This window comes from Triticum aestivum, chromosome 3D, assembly GCF_018294505.1.
Source record: "Triticum aestivum cultivar Chinese Spring chromosome 3D, IWGSC CS RefSeq v2.1, whole genome shotgun sequence".
NCBI classification, from domain to species: Eukaryota; Viridiplantae; Streptophyta; class Magnoliopsida; order Poales; family Poaceae; genus Triticum; species Triticum aestivum.
Window position 1 is genome coordinate 337118475 of NC_057802.1, and position 18182 is coordinate 337136656.

The following is an 18182-nucleotide window of genomic DNA, read 5'->3' on the forward strand; positions in this document are numbered from 1 at the left end:
ACCTGACTGGAGCATCAAGAATCTGAGACCCGGAAAGCCGACTCAAAATTCAAATTTAGTCTGGATGAAACAGAAAAACTGAAGACCAGTTTTGATGTTGAAAGAACCGCCTGGGCTGAAGAGAAAACTGCTCTGACGCAGCGGGCTGAAAAAGCGGAAGCTGCTCTTCAAGAGGTGACCACTGAGCTTATCGGTTTAAAACACCGTATATCCCAGATGGTTTCTACTATCTTTGGTGAGTAGGTTTGCCAGCATCAAAATTGAGTCTTATCTTTCATGGTACAAACCGTCTCTGATCAATCCATAATTATTACACAGGTCCCAGGAGTAGCAATCTTGGTCAAGAAATGCTTGTGAAGCTCAAGGCCGTATATACACTTGTTGAACAGCTATATACTGGAACTCAGTGCGCGCTGGCCATGATTTCTCCAACTAAACAAGCACCCACTCTTTTAAAGTGATGTCTTGAAAAAACTCTGTTCTGCCTTCTAGGATTGAAGAGATGAAGCGGTCATCTGCAAGAGCCGGTGCCGTTACGGCTTTAAGCGGGGCTAAGGCATGGCAAGCAGAGCTAGACCCGGCCGAGCTAGCTACTGCGTATCCAAGCTTGAAAGAAGATGGCACTCCTTTTGACAAGAAAGACTTCTCTGCCTGCGTGAAAGAAATACGTCCCCTGGCCAGTCTGATTACTGATTAAACGGATCTTTCAAGATATCAACCGGCTTATGATATGGAGAATCAGAAGATGCCCACGCCGGCTTATAAAGTGATGGACCTGATCCCCCCAATCCGTAAGCATACTTTCTCCCCTGAAGTTGATCCGTCCGAACTTATAGATGATGAAGCTAAATTCCAAGCCTTGTGTGGCATCGATTGGTCATCACCAAACTTCCAGACAACAGGGGAGGTCAAAGAATCGGAGAAGGATGATCCAGAAGCTTCAAGCCGTCAAGGCCAAGAAGATTGATCCGCTGGGCAGTTCATATATTGATCTTCTGAAAACACTTGATCACTTTGGCTCACTGAGTCATGTAATAGGCTAGTGAAACTTTGATCTGCCGTGCCATCGTGCATGTTTTGTTTTGTGCAACACTGCTGATCTGCCAGTTGAAAAGCTACCACTTTATGCTTATGATAGCGTCAATTTATGCAGATCAGATTTAGCATTACCCTGCACACAAACATATCACAAGTGCCCTGGCGGTTTACCGCAGGACGGGTCACAATACCCCGTATTAACCACTGGGGACGAATAGTCCATAACCAGGGCCGGTATAACCGCAATCTTTATACAATTGTTAATAAAATATCATTCCTGTGGTATTTGCTTAGACTGCCGGCTATCAGATCCATGCAGGAAGGGTTCCAACCCAAAGATTGAGAACGCATCGCCATATTCAATAGACTCATGCTATAGGCTTACAATGCCGTAAATAAGGGGTAACATCCCAAGCTTTAGAGCCATAACTCTAAACACAAGATTATTATTTTCTGGCGACTTAGAGTCCGCCATCATGGTGGGTTATAAAAAACCCAAAGATGCTCAAATATGAGACATAGACAAGGCTGCTTGGGCCGACTTGTGAAAACCTTATGTAAGAAAAAGAAATGATATAAATCCAAGATGAAGAAAAAATCCGAAAAATACGAGGCTTTCATAGGCCGCCGAGCCAAAATATCTTCTTCAATGAAACTAGCGTGATAGACGCTGGAGTATCCGCGCTTTCTGTGAGCCGGCTCTCACATGACCCAATCGACATTTTAACCTGGATAAGTTCAGGGTCTTTAAAAGATTGACTTATCGAGAGTATGGCGGGGTCGGAGTAGCATCATGCAAAATAGGCCGGTTTAACCAAGTTTCAAGGAAGGCAGCTTATCAGCCTGAGCTTCTCCTTGCGTTCTGTAAGCCGACTCTTTCATGACCCAATCAATGTCTTAACCTTAACAAGTTCATGGTCTCATTTAAGGGATTGACTTGTTAAGAACAAGGCAGGTCATCCAGGATTACCTGGTCGAAGAGCATCTTGGATACAGGCTGGATAACCCGGATTTTTGGTGAATACACCTGGCATCCATGCCAATCAAGAGGGTAGTTTTATCTATGCTCATTGAACAGGAAGCCCCCAAGTGATATATTTCTAAGTTGTGCTCAGCGGGTACCTATGTTTGAGCTGTGCTGTGCATCCAACTCTCTTTGGTCCCTGTTATTTGGGCGTCAAGCCTCTTAAGTGATCATGTGAAATGACAATAAAGACTTAGTATCAAAGAAGTGAAAACGACAGAGGCCCTAAATTATCAGGGGTGCCGGCTTTATTATACTTATTATAATATATACATCGTCAAACTATGTACATCATGAGAGCCGTGGCTCAAGTATAGTAAGGCCGAAGATGAGCAATATTCCACGGCCGCCGGGTCTCCTCCTCCGATTTGCGTGAGTCCTTGTGGTCTCGAACGTCAATAAGATAATATGACCCATTATTCAGATTCTTGCTGACCACAAAAGGCCCTTCCCAAGGTGGGGTTAGTTTATGCATATCAGTCTGATCCTGGATAAGCCGGAGCACCAAGTCGCCTTCTTGAAAGGTTCTGGTTTTAACCCGGAGGCTGTGATAACGACGCAGATCTTGCTGATAAATTGCCGAACGAGCTGCCGCGAGGTCACGCTCCTCATCCAACAGGTCAAGTGCATCCTGACATGCTTTTTCATTATCAGCTTCAACATAAGCCGCCACACGGGGCGAATCGTGATGGATGTCAGTAGGAAGAACCGCCTCCGCTCCATAAACCATGAAGAAAGGTGTGTAACCCGTAGATTTGTTGGGGGTAGTATTGATACTCCATAACACTGAGGGTAATTCCTCCACCCAACAACCCGGCGTCCTTTGCAAATGGACCATAAGTCGGGGCTTGATACCTTGTAGAATCTCTTGATTAGCTCGCTCAGCTTGACCATTGGACTGGGGGTGAGCAACTGAGGATACATCAAGTCGAATATGCTCTCGTTGACAAAATTCTTTCATAGCACCCTTGGACAGATTAGTGCCATTATCAGTTATAATGCTGTGTGGAAATCCAAAATGGAAAATCACCTTTTTGATGAATTGAACCACCCTTGCTGTGTCACACTTACTAACCGACTCTGCTTCAACCCACTTTGTAAATTTGTCAACCGTCACCAAAAGGTGGGTTTTTTATCCTTGGACCTTTTAAAAGGCCCAACCATATCAAGCCCCCATTTCGCAAATGGCCAAGTGATTGGAATCATCCTCAATTTTTGAGCCAGCACATGAGCTCGTCGTGAGAACTTCTGACAACCATCACATTTATTGACCAGATCCTCAGCATCAGCATGAGCCATCAGCTAATAAAACCCATGACGGAAAGCTTTGGCTACCAGAGATTTAGAGCCGGCATGATGACCGCAATCTCCTTCATGAATCTCCCATAGAATCTCACAGCCTTCTTCAGGAGAAACACAACGTTGAAACGCCCCTGTGACACTGTGATGATGCAACTCTCCATTGACAATAGTCATTGACTTAGACCGCCGGGTTATCTGCCTGGCCAAAGTTTCATCCTCAGGTAACTCACCCCGGGTCATATAAGCGAAATACGGAATTGTCCAATCAGGAATAGCATGAAGAGCCGCCACCAATTGTGCTTCCGGGCCAGGAATAGCAAGATCCTCCTCTGTAGGTAATTTGACAGAAGGGTTATGCAGAATATCCAGGAAAATGTTAGGTGGCACCGGCTTACGCTGAGATCCTAACCGGCTTAAAGCATCCGCCGCCTCATTTTTCCTGCGACAACATGTTCAACTTGATAACCCTTAAAGTGACCCGCAATAGCATCAATCTCTCGAGGATAAGCCGCCATGAGTGGATCCTTAGAATCCCAAGTGCCAGAAACTTGCTGAGCTACTAGATCTGAGTCGCTGAAACACCTCACCCAGCTTAAGTTCATCTCCTTAGCCATCCGAAGACCATGGAGCAATGCCTCATACTCAGTTGCATTGTCAGTACAAGGGAACATCAACCGGAGAACATAATAAAATTTATCACCTTGTGGGGAAGTCAAGACAACTCCAGCCCCCGAGCCTTCCAACTGCCTGGACCCATCAAAGTGAATAGTCCAATATGTGCTATCCGGCTTCTCCTCAGGCATCTGCAACTCTGTCCAATCATTGATAAAATCCACAAGTGCTTGAGACTTGATGGCTGTACGAGGCACATACTTTAAACCATGAGGTCCAAGCTCAATGGCCCATTTGGCTACCCGACCTGTGGCTTCTCTGTTTTGGATGATATCCCCTAAAGGGGTAGAACTAACCACAGTGATAGGATGACCCAGAAAATACTGCTTAAGCTTCTGGCTAGCCATGAAAACCCCATACACAAGCTTCTGCCAATGTGGATACCTCTGTTTGGACTCAATAAGCACCTCACTGATGTAGTAAACCGGCCGTTGAATCGGATGCTCCTTCCCTGACTCCTTTCTTTCCACCACAATGGCTACACTGACCGCTTGGCTATTGGTAGCCACATATAACAACAAAAGCTCTTTATCAATGGGAGCGGCAAGAACTGGCGGCTCAGCCAATTTTTTCTTCAAGGCCTCAAATGCCTGATCAGCAGCATCACTCCAGACAAAGTGATATGTCTTCTTCATCATCTGGTACAGAGGGATAGCCTTCTCACCCAACCGGCTTATGAACCGGCTTAAAGCCGCAATACGACCCGCCAAACGCTAAACATCATTGATACACGCCGGCTTAGCTAGAGAGGTGATAGCCTTTATCTTCTCCGGGTTAGCCTCAATACCCCATTCGGAAACCAGAAAACCCAAAAGCTTACCAGTTGGTACACCAAAAACACACTTGGTCGGGTTAAGCATCATCTTATAAATCCGAAGATTGTCAAAGGTCTCCTTCAAATCATCAATCAGGGTCTCCTTCTTCCTGGACTTCACCACAATATCATCCACATAAGCATGAACATTACGCCTGATTTGATTATGAAGGCAATTTTGCACACACCGTTGGTAGGTCGCCTGGGCACTCTTGAGCCCAAAAGGCATAGACACATAGCAGAAGGCTCCAAACGGAGTAATGAAAGTTGTCTTCTCCTGGTCCTTAACTGCCATCTTGATCTGATGATAACCAAAATAAGCATCCAAAAAGCTCAAACGCTCACAACCCGCCGTAGCATCGATAATCTGATCAATACGGGGGAGAGCAAAGGGATCAGCCGGACAAGCCTTGTTTAAGTCCATGTAATCCACACACATGCGCCAGGTGCTGTTTTTCTTAAGCACCAGCACCGGGTTAGCCAACCACTCAGGATGAAAAACTTCAACAATGAAACCAGCCGCCAAGAGCCGGGCGACCTCCTCACCAATAGCCTTACGCCTCTCTTCACTAAAATGGCGAAGGAATTGCTTGACCGGTTTAAACTTTGGATCAATATTGAGAGTGTGCTCAGCGAGTTCCCTCTATACACCTGGCATGTCTGAAGGCTTCCATGCAAAGATGTCCCGGTTCTCACGGATGAACTCGATGAGCACGCTTTCCTATTTCGGATGCAAATTAGCACTGATGCTGAACTGCTTGGATGAGTCGCCAGGAATGAAGTCAACTAATTTAGTGTCATCTACCGATTTAAACTTCAACAAAGGATCATGCTCTGTGGTTGGCTTCTTCAAAGATGTCATATCCGTCGGGTCAACATTATCCTTGTAAAACTTCAGCTCCTCTGTTGCACAAATAGACTCAGCATAAGCAGCATCACCTTCTTCACACTCCAAGGCTACCTTGCGACTCCCATGTACTCTGATGGTGCCTTTGTGACCCGGCATCTTAAGCTGTAAGTAAACATAACAAGGCCTCGCCATGAATTTAGCGTAAGCCGGCCGCCCGAACAGAGCATGATAAGGGCTCTTGATTTTAACCACTTCAAAGGTCAACGTCTCAGATCTAGAATCATACTCATCTCCAAAAGCAACCTCCAAAGATACTTTACCGACTGGATATGCCGACTTACCAGGCACCACACCGTAAAAAACAGTGTTCGACGGCTTAAGGTTTTTGTCGGTCAATCCCATGCGACGGAAAGTTTCATAGTAAAGGATATTGATGCTGCTGCCTCCATCCATGAGCACCTTAGTGAATTTGTATTCTCCAACCTGAGGCGCCACCACCAGCGCCAAGTGACCCGGATTCTCAACTCGGGGCGGGTGATCTTCACGACTCCAGAGAATGGGATGTTCAGACCACTGCAAATAACGGGGCACCGCCGGCTCAACCGCGTTTAATGCCCTTTTATGAAGCTTCTGATCCCGCTTAAATAAGCTAGTGGTGAAGACGTGGTACTGTCCACTATTCAACTGCTTCGGGTTACTCTGATAACCAGACTGCTGCTGCTGACTCCCCTGACTATTCTGTTGGTTGTAACCACCCTGATGGCCATCGCTTTGAAAACCGGAGCTTGAACCGCCACCTCCATGACCCGGACCATGAGGGCCGGACCCTGAACCGCCATTCGGGCCATGGTTGTGCTGGAAAAGACGAGACTCTCTGAATTGCTTCATGATAAAACAATCCTTCCACAAATGTTTAGATGGCCTCTCTTTTGTTCCGTGCCTTGGACACGGCTGGTTCATTACTACTTCGAGGTCGAGTTCTCCCCCTCCAGACTGAGCCGGCCTCCCCTTGCGACGCTGGTAATTATTCTGCGCACCAGTGTTAGCCACGAAGTCTAGATTCCCTTCAGCTCTGCGTTTACCATTGCCACCCTGACTGGCCGGGTTGTGTTGCTGCCCTTTCATGCCGCTACTCTTCTTTCCCTTGCCTGTCCTTTCATCATTAGACTCGGCGTCCTTGGTACCATCAGATTCGGCATACTTGACAAGGGCCACCATGAGCTCCCCCATGTCACTGCAATGGCGCTTAAGCCGTCCAAGTTTCTATTTGAGAGGGATGAATCGACAATTTTCTCCAACATTAAAACTGCTGAGCCGATGTTGATACTATCTGATGAGTGTATGATAGTTGAGACCCGTCGCACCCAACTGGTTTTCGACTCGCCCTCACCTTGAACACAAGAGACTAAATCCATGATTGACATAGGCTGCTTGCACGTATCTTTGAAATTTTGAATAAAACGGGCCTTCAGCTCCGCCCACAACCCAATGGAGTTGGCGGGTAGCCCCTTCAACCAAGTACGAGCCGGCCCTTCCAACATCATGGTGAAATACTTAGCGCATGCAGCTTCACTGACCACTAGCATCTCCATGGCCATCTCATAACTCTCCACCCAAGCTTAAGGGGGCTGATCTGCTGTGTAATTAGGCACCTTACGAGGACCCTTGAAATCCTTAGGCAGACTCTCGTTACGTAGAGCTGCCACCAAACACGGTACACCCAAGGTTCTGGAGGTCATGCCTGCCTCCACCGAATTCATCGGGTAAGCCGGGGCGTGTTGATGAGCCGCTAGCTGAGCCGCTAGCTCGGCCTCCCTTCGCGCTCTGCCCTGATCCACCAAAGTCTGGGCATTGGCTCCTCCATGTGCCGGGTCATGTCCACGGGGCTGGTTATGGCGCTGCTCCATACTTGAAACCGCTGGTGAATCAATGTGCCGGCTGTAACTCCGGCTTGGACGAGGGGTTGAGTGAATCCGCTCACGACTATAGGAATAAGCCGCTTGCTGCTCCAATGCTGTCTGAAGAAGTTCTCTGGCCCTTCGTGTTTCAACCGCTATTGGAGACTTGCCTTCAACTGGCAGAGCCGTCAATCGTGTTGCCGCAACAATCATATTGTCCATGGGGTTGGAATAATGACCCGGCGGCGTCAAAACATGCTGAGGCGGGGTATTGTTCATACGAGGAGAGCCTATGACTCGTGGCTGAACCGACGCTCCACTCCCAGGCGCTTCAACCATCCGGTTTACCACTGGCGGTCACTGGTCCCTGCACCAGGTGTGTTGAAGAGGTTCCTCGCCTCATAAACCGGAGGCAAACGACTCCGATGTCTCCTCCTCATGACTTCGTTTGAAGCATTCTGATCCAATGTGAGCCGGAAGGACTCTGCCTGAATTCGTTGCGCCTGAACCTCTAGAGCAGCCCGTTCCGCAGTCATCCTAGCGTTCTCAGCTGCCAGATCTTCCTTGGCTTGAGCTATCTCGTCTCGTAGCTTCGCAACTTCCGCGTTATGCTGAGCTTGATTTGCAGGGTTAACCTCTGTTGTTAACAATGTTGTCAAAGTGTCCAACAAGTCAGACAAGACCTGAGCCGGCGGGCGCACAGGGCCTCCTGCCCCGGCCACCGTTGTCGTTGCTGACCCGGAAATCATTGCTGCTGTAGTCATAGAATTCTGCCTTGGCTGTGTACCGGCCATGAAAATTGCAACCCGGTTCAGCAGCTCATAGGGGTTCGGAATACTATCGCCATCGGAATAGCCCCCAAGCCTGCCGTCTTGCAGTTGATATAATGAAGTAGTCTCGCCCGTGGGTGACTCACCATCAGAATAGATGGCCGTCTCATCGCCAGACACAAATCCTTCCTCAAATTCCGCCCCATGGATAAATCCGACGAAGGTAAGCTTCACGGCGGGTTGAACCCGGGCGGGTCGTGCACGCTGAGCCGTCTCGATGATGTCGGTGCAGATGTCCGGCTCGGGGCCCGGTTCGCCGATCTTGCCGATGAAGACGTGAATTCCGCCGAAGGGGACCCAGTACCCGTACTCGATTGAGCCGGCCTTGGGGCCCCAGCCTGCATCGTTGATGTAGAGCTTGCCGTGACGACTCTTGGTCATTCGGCCCATAGCATATCCCTTGATCCCTTCGAAGCTGCCCTGTAAGAACTTGAAACCACCATGCGCTGGCCCGGGCGCCAACTAGCAGAAGGACTTAGTCGTGGAGCCATCGCAACAGGGTTAGCTTAAAGGGGTTAAACGGGACAAAGGACACAAGGAGTTTATGCTGGTTCAGCCCCTTGCGGTGAAGGTAAAGGCCTAATCCAGTTTGAAGTGGTATTGCTTATGTTTTGATTACCAGGGAGCGAATACGCTTGACCTAGCTTTTGATCTATTGTTTCTTGCCATAAGCCACCGTCGGGTCGTCCCTTTATATACACAGGTTGACGCCCTGCGGCTCACGGAGTCCCAGCCGGCTCATCCAGAAACGTGTCCAGCTCGGTGACTAACTGTACATACCTTACAATACAAGTCATACATATATGGCGGTTTACACTTATGGGCCTTAAGCCGCCTTTGGGCTTTGGGCCCTTAACAAGTCTGCTTCATGAACCGCCATCATCTATATCTTCATGGGCTTTGTTTTGATGAACCGCCATTGGGATAACCCGGCCTCTCCTGGGCGGGTCATACCCAATAGTTATATCCCCAACATATACCTTGAAATTTAGTTAAGGGATCCTCTTATAATGCTACCGCCGTACTAAGCAAAATAAGATGCATAAAAGATAAACATCACATGCAATCAAAATATGTGACATGATATGGCTATCATCATCTTGTGCTTTTGATCTCCATCTCCAAAGCACCGTCATGATCTCCATCGTCACCGGCTTGACACCTTGATCTCCATCGTAGCATCGTGGTCGTCTCGCCAACTATTGCTTCTACAACTATCGCTAACGCATAGTGATAAAGAAAAGAAATTACATGGCGTTTGCATTTCATACAATAAAGCGACAACCATAAGGCTCCTGCCAGTTGCCGATAAATTTTACAAAACATGATAATCTCATACAATAACTTATATCACATCATGTCTTGACCATATCACATCACAACATGCCCTGCAAAAACAAGTTAGACGTCCTCTACTTTGTTGTTGTAAGTTTTATGTGGCTGCTACGGGCTTCTAGTAAGAACCGTTCTTACCTACGCATCAAAACCACAACAGTGATTTATCAAGTTTGCTGTTTTAACCTTCAACAAGGACCAGCCGCAGTCAAATTCGATTCAATTAAAGTTGGAGAAATAGACACCCGCTAGCCACCTTTATGCAAAACTAGTTGCATGTCTGTCGGTGGAACCGGTCTCATGAACGTGGTCATGTAAGGTTGGTCCGGGCCGCTTCATCCCACAATACTGTGTTGGAAATATGCCCTAGAGGCAATAATAAAACGGTTATTATTGTATTTCCTTGTTCATGATAATTGTCTGTTGTTCATGCTATAATTGTATTAACTGGAAACCATAATACATGTGTGAATACATAGACCACAACATGTCCCTAGTAAGCCTCTAGTTGACTAGCTCGTTGATCAATAGATGGTTATGGTTTCCTGACCATGGACATTGGATGCCATTGATAACGGGATCACATCGTTAGGAGAATGATGTGATGGACAAGACCCAATCCTAAGCATAGCACAAGATCGTGTAGTTCGTTTGCTAGAGCTTTTCTAATGTCAAGTATCATTTCCTTAGACCATGAGATTGTGCAACTCCCGGATACCGTAGGAATGCTTTGGGTGTACCAAACATCACAACGTAACTGGGTGGCTATAAAGGTGCACTACAGGTATCTCCGAAAGTGTCTGTTGGGTTGGCACGAATCGAGACTGGGATTTGTCACTCCGTATGACGGAGAGGTATCTTTGGGCCCACTCGGTAATGCATCATCATAATGAGCTCAATGTGACTAAGGAGTTAGCCACGAGATCATGCATTACGGTACGAGTAAAGTGACTTGCCGGTAACGAGATTGAACAAGGTATTGGGATACCGACGATCGAATCTCGGGCAAGTAACGTACCGATTGACAAAGGGAATTGTATACGGAATTGATTGAATCCTCGACATCGTGGTTCATCCGATGAGATCATCGTGGAACATGTGGGAGCCAACATGGGTATCCAGATCCCGCTGTTGGTTATTGACCGGAGAGTCGTCTCGGTCATGTCTGCATGTCTCCCGAACCCGTAGGGTCTACACACTTAAGGTTCGGTGACGCTAGGGTTGTAGAGATACTAGTATGCGGTTAACTGAAAGTTGTTCGGAGTCCCGGATGAGATCCCGGACGTCACGAGGAGTTCCGAAATGGTCCGGAGGTAAAGATTTATATATGGGAAGTCCTATTTTGGCCACCGGAAAATGTTCGGGATTTTTCGGTATTGTACCGGGAAGGTTCTAGAAGGTTCCGAAGTGGGGCCCACCTGCATGGGGGGACCCACATGAACATGGGTAGTGGGGGCAAGGCCCCACACCCCTGGTCAAGGCACACCAAGATCCCACCTTAGAAGGAATAAGATCATATCCCGAAGGGATAAGATCAAGATCCCTAAAAAAGAGGGATAACAATCGGTGGGGAAGGGAAATGATGGGATTTCTTTCCCCCACCTTTGCCAACGCCCCAATGGACTTGGAGGGCAAGAAACCAGCCCCCTCCACCCCTATATATAGTGGGGAGGCGCATGGGAGCATCAACCCCAAGCCCTGGCGCCTCCCTCCCTCCCGTGACACCTCTTCCTCCCCGCTTGCGCTTGGCGAAGCCCTGCCGGGATCCCGCTACTTCCACCACCACGCCGTCGTGCTGCTGGATCTCCATCAACTTCTCCTCCCCCTTGCTGGATCAAGAAGGAGGAGAGGTCCCCGCTCCGTACGTGTGTTGAACGCGGAGGTGCCGTCTGTTCGGCGCTAGGATCATCGGTGATTTGGATCACGACGAGTACGACTCCATCAACCCGGTTCTCTTGAACGCTTCCACTTAGCGATCTTCAAGGGTATGAAGATGCACTCCCTCTCTCTCGTTGCTAGCATCTCCTAGATTGATCTTGGTGACACGTAGGAAAATTTTGAATTATTGCTACGTTCCCCGACAGTGGTATCAGAGCCAGGTTTATGCGTAGATTCTATGCACGAGTAGAACACAAAGTAGTTGTGGGCGACGATTTGTTCAATTTGCTTACCGTTACTAGTCTTATCTTGATTCGGCGGCATTGTGGGATGAAGCGGCCCGGACCGACCTTACACGTACTCTTACGTGAGACAGGTTCCACCGACTGACATGCACTTGATGCATAAGGTGGCTAGCGGGTGTCTGTCTCTCCCACTTTAGTCGGATCGGATTCGATGAAAAGGGTCCTTATGAAGGGTAAATAGCAATTGGCATGTCACCATTGTGGCTTTTGCGTAGGTAAGAAACGTTCTTGCTAGAAACCCATAGCAGCCACGTAAAACATGCAACAACAATTAGAGGACGTCTAACTTGTTTTTGCAGGGTATGCTATGTGATGTGATATGGCCAAAAGGATGTGATGAATGATATATGTGATGTATGAGATTGATCATGTTCTTGTAATAGGAATCACGACTTGCATGTCGATGAGTATGACAACCGGCAGGAGCCATAGGAGTTGTCTTAATTTATTGTATGACCTGCATGTCAATGAAAACGCCATGTAATTACTTTACTTTATTGCTAACCGTTAGCCATAGTAGTAGAAGTAATAGTTGGCGAGACAACTTCATGAAGACACGATGATGGAGATCAACGAAGGTGATCATGCCGTGCCTCGAAGATGGAGATCAAAAGGCGCAAGATGATATTGGCCATATCATGTCACTTTATGATTTGCATGTGATGTTTGTCATGTTTACATCTTATTTGCTTAGAACGACGGTAGCATAAATAAGATGATCCCTCACTAAAATTTCAAGAGATGTGTTCCCCCTAACTGTGCACCATTGTAAAGGTTCGTTGTTTCGAAGCACCACGTGATGATCGGGTGTGATAGATTCTAACGTTCGCATACAACGGGTGTTGACGAGCCTAGCATGTACAGACATGGCCTCGGAGCACAAGCAAAACACTTAGGTTGACTTGACGAGCCTAGCATGTACAGACATGGCCTCGGAACACAAGAGACCGAAAGGTCGAACATGAGTCGTATAGTAGATACGATCAACATGGAGATGTTCACCGATGTTGACTAGTCCGTCTCACGTGATGATCGGACACGGCCTAGTCGATTCGGATCATGTATCACTTAGATGACTAGAGGGATGTCTATCTAAGTGGGAGTTCATTAAATAATCAGATGAACTTAATTATCATGAACATAGTCAAAAGGTCTTTGCAAATTATGTCGTAGCTTACGCTTTAGTTCTACTAAGATATGTTCCTAGAGAAAATTTAGTTGAAAGTTGACAGTAGCAATTATGCGGACTGGGTCCGTATACTGGGGATTGTCCTCATTGCTGCACAGAAGGCTTATGTCCTTAATGCACCGCTCGGTGTGTGAACCTCGAGCATCGTCTGTAGATGTTGCGAACATCTGACATACACGTTTTGATGACTACGTGATAGTTCAGTGTGTGATGCTAACGGTTTAAAATTGTGGCACCAAAGACGGTTTTGAAACGTCGCAGAACATATGAGATGTTCCAAAGACTGAAATTGGGATTTCAGACTAGTGCCCACGTCAAGAGGTATGAGACCTCTGACAAGTTTCTTAAGCCTGCAAACTAAGGGAGAAAAGCTAAATCGTTGAGCATGTGCTCAGATTGTCTGAGTACTACAATCGCTTGAATCGAGTGGGAGTTAATCTTCCAGATGAGATAGTGATGGTTCTCCAAAGTCACTACCACCAAGCTACTAGAGCTTCGTGATGAACTATAAAAAATCAGGGATAGATATGATGATCCTTGAGCAATTCGCGATGTTTGACACCGCGAAAGTAGAAATCAAGTAGGAGCATCAATTGTTGATGGTTAGTAAAACCACTAGTTTCAAGAAGGGCAAGGGAAAGAAGGGATACTTCATGAAACGGCAAATCAGTTGTTGCTCTAGTGAAGAAACCCAAGGTTGAACCCAAACCCGAGACTAAGTGCTTCTGTAATAAGGGGAACGGTCACTGAAGCAGGACTACCCTAGATACTTGGTAGATGAGAAGGCAGGCAAGGTCGACAGAAGTATATTGGATATACATTATATTAATGTGTACTTTACTTGTACTCCTAGTAGCACCAGGGTATTAGATACCGGTTCGGTTGCTAAGTGTTGGTAACTCGAAATAAAAGGCTACGGAATAAACGGAGATTAGCTAAAGGTGAGATGACGATATGTGTTGGAAGTGTTTCCAAGGTTGATGTGATCAAGCATCGCATGCTCCCTCTACCATCGAGATTGGTGTTAAACCTAAATAATTGTTATTTGGTTTTTGCGTTGAGCATAGACATGATTGGATTATGTTTATCACAATACGGTTATTCATTAAAGGAGAATAATGGTTACTCTGCCTATTTGAATAATACCTTCAATGGTCTTGCACCTAAAATGAATGGTTTACTGAATCTCGATCGTAGTGATACACATGTTCATGCCAAAAGATATAAGATAGTAATGATAGTACCACATACTTGTGGCACTGCCACTTGAGTCATATTGGTATAAAACACATGAAGAAGCTCCATGTTGATGGATCTTTGGACTCACTCGTTTTTGAAAAGATTGAGACATGCGAACCATGTCTATTAGTATATATGCATGAAGAAAGTCCATACAGATGGATCATTTGGACTCACTTGATTTTGAATCACTTGAGACATGCAAATCATACCACATGGGCAAGATGACTGAAAGGCCTCGTTTTCAGTAAGATGGAACAAGAGAGCAACTTGTTGGAAGTAATACATTTGATGTGTGCGGCCCAATGAGTGCTGAGGCACGCAGTGGATATCGTTATGCTCTTACTTCACAGATGATTTGAGTAGATGCTGAGAATATTTACTTGATGAAACACAAGTCTGAATTATTGAAAGGTTCAAGTAATTTCAGAGTGAAGTTGAAGATCGTCGTGACAAGAGGATAAAATGTCTATGATATGATCATAGAGATGAATATCTAAGTTACGAGTTTGGCACACAATTAAGAAATTGTGGAAATTGTTTCACGACTAATACTGCCTGGAACACCATATTGTGATGGTGTGTCCGAACATCATAACTGCACCCTATTGGATATGGTGCATACTATGATGTCTCTTATCGAATTACAACTATCGTTTATGGGTTAGGCATTAGAGACAACCACATTCACTTTAAATAGGGCACCACGCAATTCCGTTGAGACGACACCGTGTGAACTATGGTTTAGAGAAACCTAAGCTGTCGTTTCTTAAAAGTTTGGGGCTGCGACGCTTATGTGAAAAAGTTTCAGGCTGATAAGCTCGAACCCAAAGCGGATAAATGCATCTTCATAGAATACCCAAAACAGTTGGGTATACCTCCTATTTCAGATCTGGAAGCAAAAGTGATTGTTTCTAGAAACGGGTCCTTTCTTGATGAAAATTTTCTCTCGAAAGAATTGAGTGGGAGGATGGTGGAGACTTGATGAGGTCATTGAACCGTCACTTCAACTAATGTGTAGCAGGGCACAGGAAGTTGTTCCTGTGGCACCTACACCAATTGAAGTGGAAGCTTATGATAGTGATCATGAAACTTCAGATCAAGTCACTACCAAACCTCATAGGACGACAAGGATGCGTACTACTTCAGAGTGGTACGTAATCCTGTCTTGGAAGTCATGTTGCTAGACAACAATGAACTTATGAGCTATGGAGAAGCGATGGTGGGCCCGGATTCCGACGAATGGCTCGAGGCCATAAAATCCGAGAGGATCCATGTATGAAAACAAAGTATAGACTTTGAAAGAACTACTTGATGGTCGTATGGCTGTTGGGTACAGATGGATTTTAAAGGGAAGACAGACAATGATGGTAAGTGTCACCATTAAGAAAGCTCGACTTATCGTTAAGATGTTTTCCGGCAAGTTCAAGGAGTTGACTGCGATGAGACTTTCTCACTCGTAGCGATGCTAAGAGTCTGTTAGAATTATATTAGCAGTTACTGCATTATTTATGAAATCTTGCAGATAGGATGTCAAAACATTGTTTCCTCGACGATTTTCTTGAGGAAAGGTTGTATGTGATACAACCAGAAGGTTTTGTCAATCCTGAAAGATGCTAACAAGTATGCAAAGCTCCAGCAATCCTTCTAAGGATTGGAGTAAGCATCTCGGAGTTGGAATGAACGCTTTGATGAGATGATCAAAGATTTTGGGTTTATACAAAGTTCATGAGAAACTTGTATTCCCAAAGAAGTGAGTGGGAGCACTATAGAATTTTTGATGAGTATATGTTGTTAACATATTGTTGATCAGAAATGATGTAGAATTTCTGGAAAGCATCCAGGGTTATTTGAAAAGTGTTTTTAATGGAAAACCTGGATTAAGCTACTTGAACATTGAGCATCAAGATCTATAAGGATAGATCAAAAACGCTTAATAGTACTTTCAAATGAATACATACCGTGACAAGATTTTGAAGGAGTTCAAAATAGATCAGCAAAGCTGGAGTTCTTGGCTGTGTTACAAGGTGTGAGTATTGAGTAAGACTCAGGACCTGACCACGGCAGAAGAAAGAGAAAGGACGAAGGTCGTCCCCTATGCTTTAGACGTAGGCTCTACAATATGCTATGCTGTGTACCGCACCTGAAGTGTGCCTTGCCATGAGTTAGTCAAGGGGTACAATAGTGATCCAGGAAGGGATCACATGACAGCGGTCGAACTTATCCTTAGTATCTAGTGGACTAAGGAATTTTCTCGATTATGGAGGTGGAAAGGGGGTTCGTCGTAAAGGGTTACGTCGATGCAAATTTTGACACTAATTCGGATGACTCTGAGTAGTGAACCGGATTCGTATAGTAGAGCAGTTATTTGGAATAGCTCCAAGTAGCGCGTGGTAGCTGCATCTACAAGATGACATAGAGATTTGTAAAGCACACACAGATCTGAATGTTGCAGACCCGTTGACTAAAACCTCTCTCGTAAGCATAACATGATCAAACCCTAGAACTCATTGAGTGTTAATCACATGGTGATGTGAACTAGATTATTGACTCTAGTAAACTCTTGGGTATTAGTCACATGGCGATGTGAACTTTGAGTGTTAATCACATGGTGATGTGAACTAGATTATTGACTCTAGTGCAAGTGGGAGACTGTTGGAAATATGCCCTAGAGGCAATAATAAAATGGTTATTATTGTATTTCCTTGTTCATGATAATTGTCTGTTGTTCATGCTATAATTGTATTAACTGGAAACCGTAATACATGTGTGAATACATAGACCACAACATGTCCCTAGTAAGCCTCTAGTTGACTAGCTCGTTGATCAATAGATGGTTATGGTTTCCTGACCATGGACATTGGATGTCATTGATAACGGGATCACATCATTAGGAGAATGATGTGATGGACAAGACCCAATCCTAAGCATAGCACAAGATCATGTAGTTCGTTTGCTAGAGCTTTTCTAATGTCAAGTATCATTTCCTTAGACCATGAGATTGTGCAACTCCCGGATACCGTAGGAATGCTTTGGGTGTACCACAACGTCACAACGTAACTGGGTGGCTATAAAGGTGCACTACAGGTATCTCCGAAAGTGTCTGTTGGGTTGGCACGAATCGAGACTGGGATTTGTCACTCTGTATGACGGAGAGGTATCTCTAGGCCCACTCGGTAATGCATCATCATAATGAGCTCAATGTGACTAAGGAGTTAACCACGGGATCATGCATTACGGTACGAGTAAAGTGACTTGCCGGTAACGAGATTGAACAAGGTATTGGGATACCGACGATCGAATCTCGGGCAAGTAACGTACCGATTGACAAAGGGAATTGTATACGGAATTGATTGAATCCTCGACATCGTGGTTCATCCGATGAGATCATCGTGGAACATGTGGGAGCCAACATGGGTATCCAGATCCCGCTGTTGGTTATTGACCGGAGAGTCGTCTCGGTCATGTCTGCATGTCTCCCGAACCCGTAGGGTCTACACACTTAAGGTTCGGTGACGCTAGGGTTGTAGAGATATTAGTATGCGGTTAAACGAAAGTTGTTCGGAGTCCCGGATGAGATCCCGGACATCACGAGGAGTTCCGGAATGGTCCGGAGGTAAAGATTTATATATGGGAAGTCCTATTTTGGCCACCGGAAAATGTTCGGGATTTTTCGGTATTGTACCGGGAAGGTTCTAGAAGGTTCCGAAGTGGGGCCCACCTGCATGGGGGGACCCACATGAACGTGGGTAGTGGGGGCAAGGCCCCACACCCCTGGTCAAGGCGCACCAAGATCCCACCTTAGAAG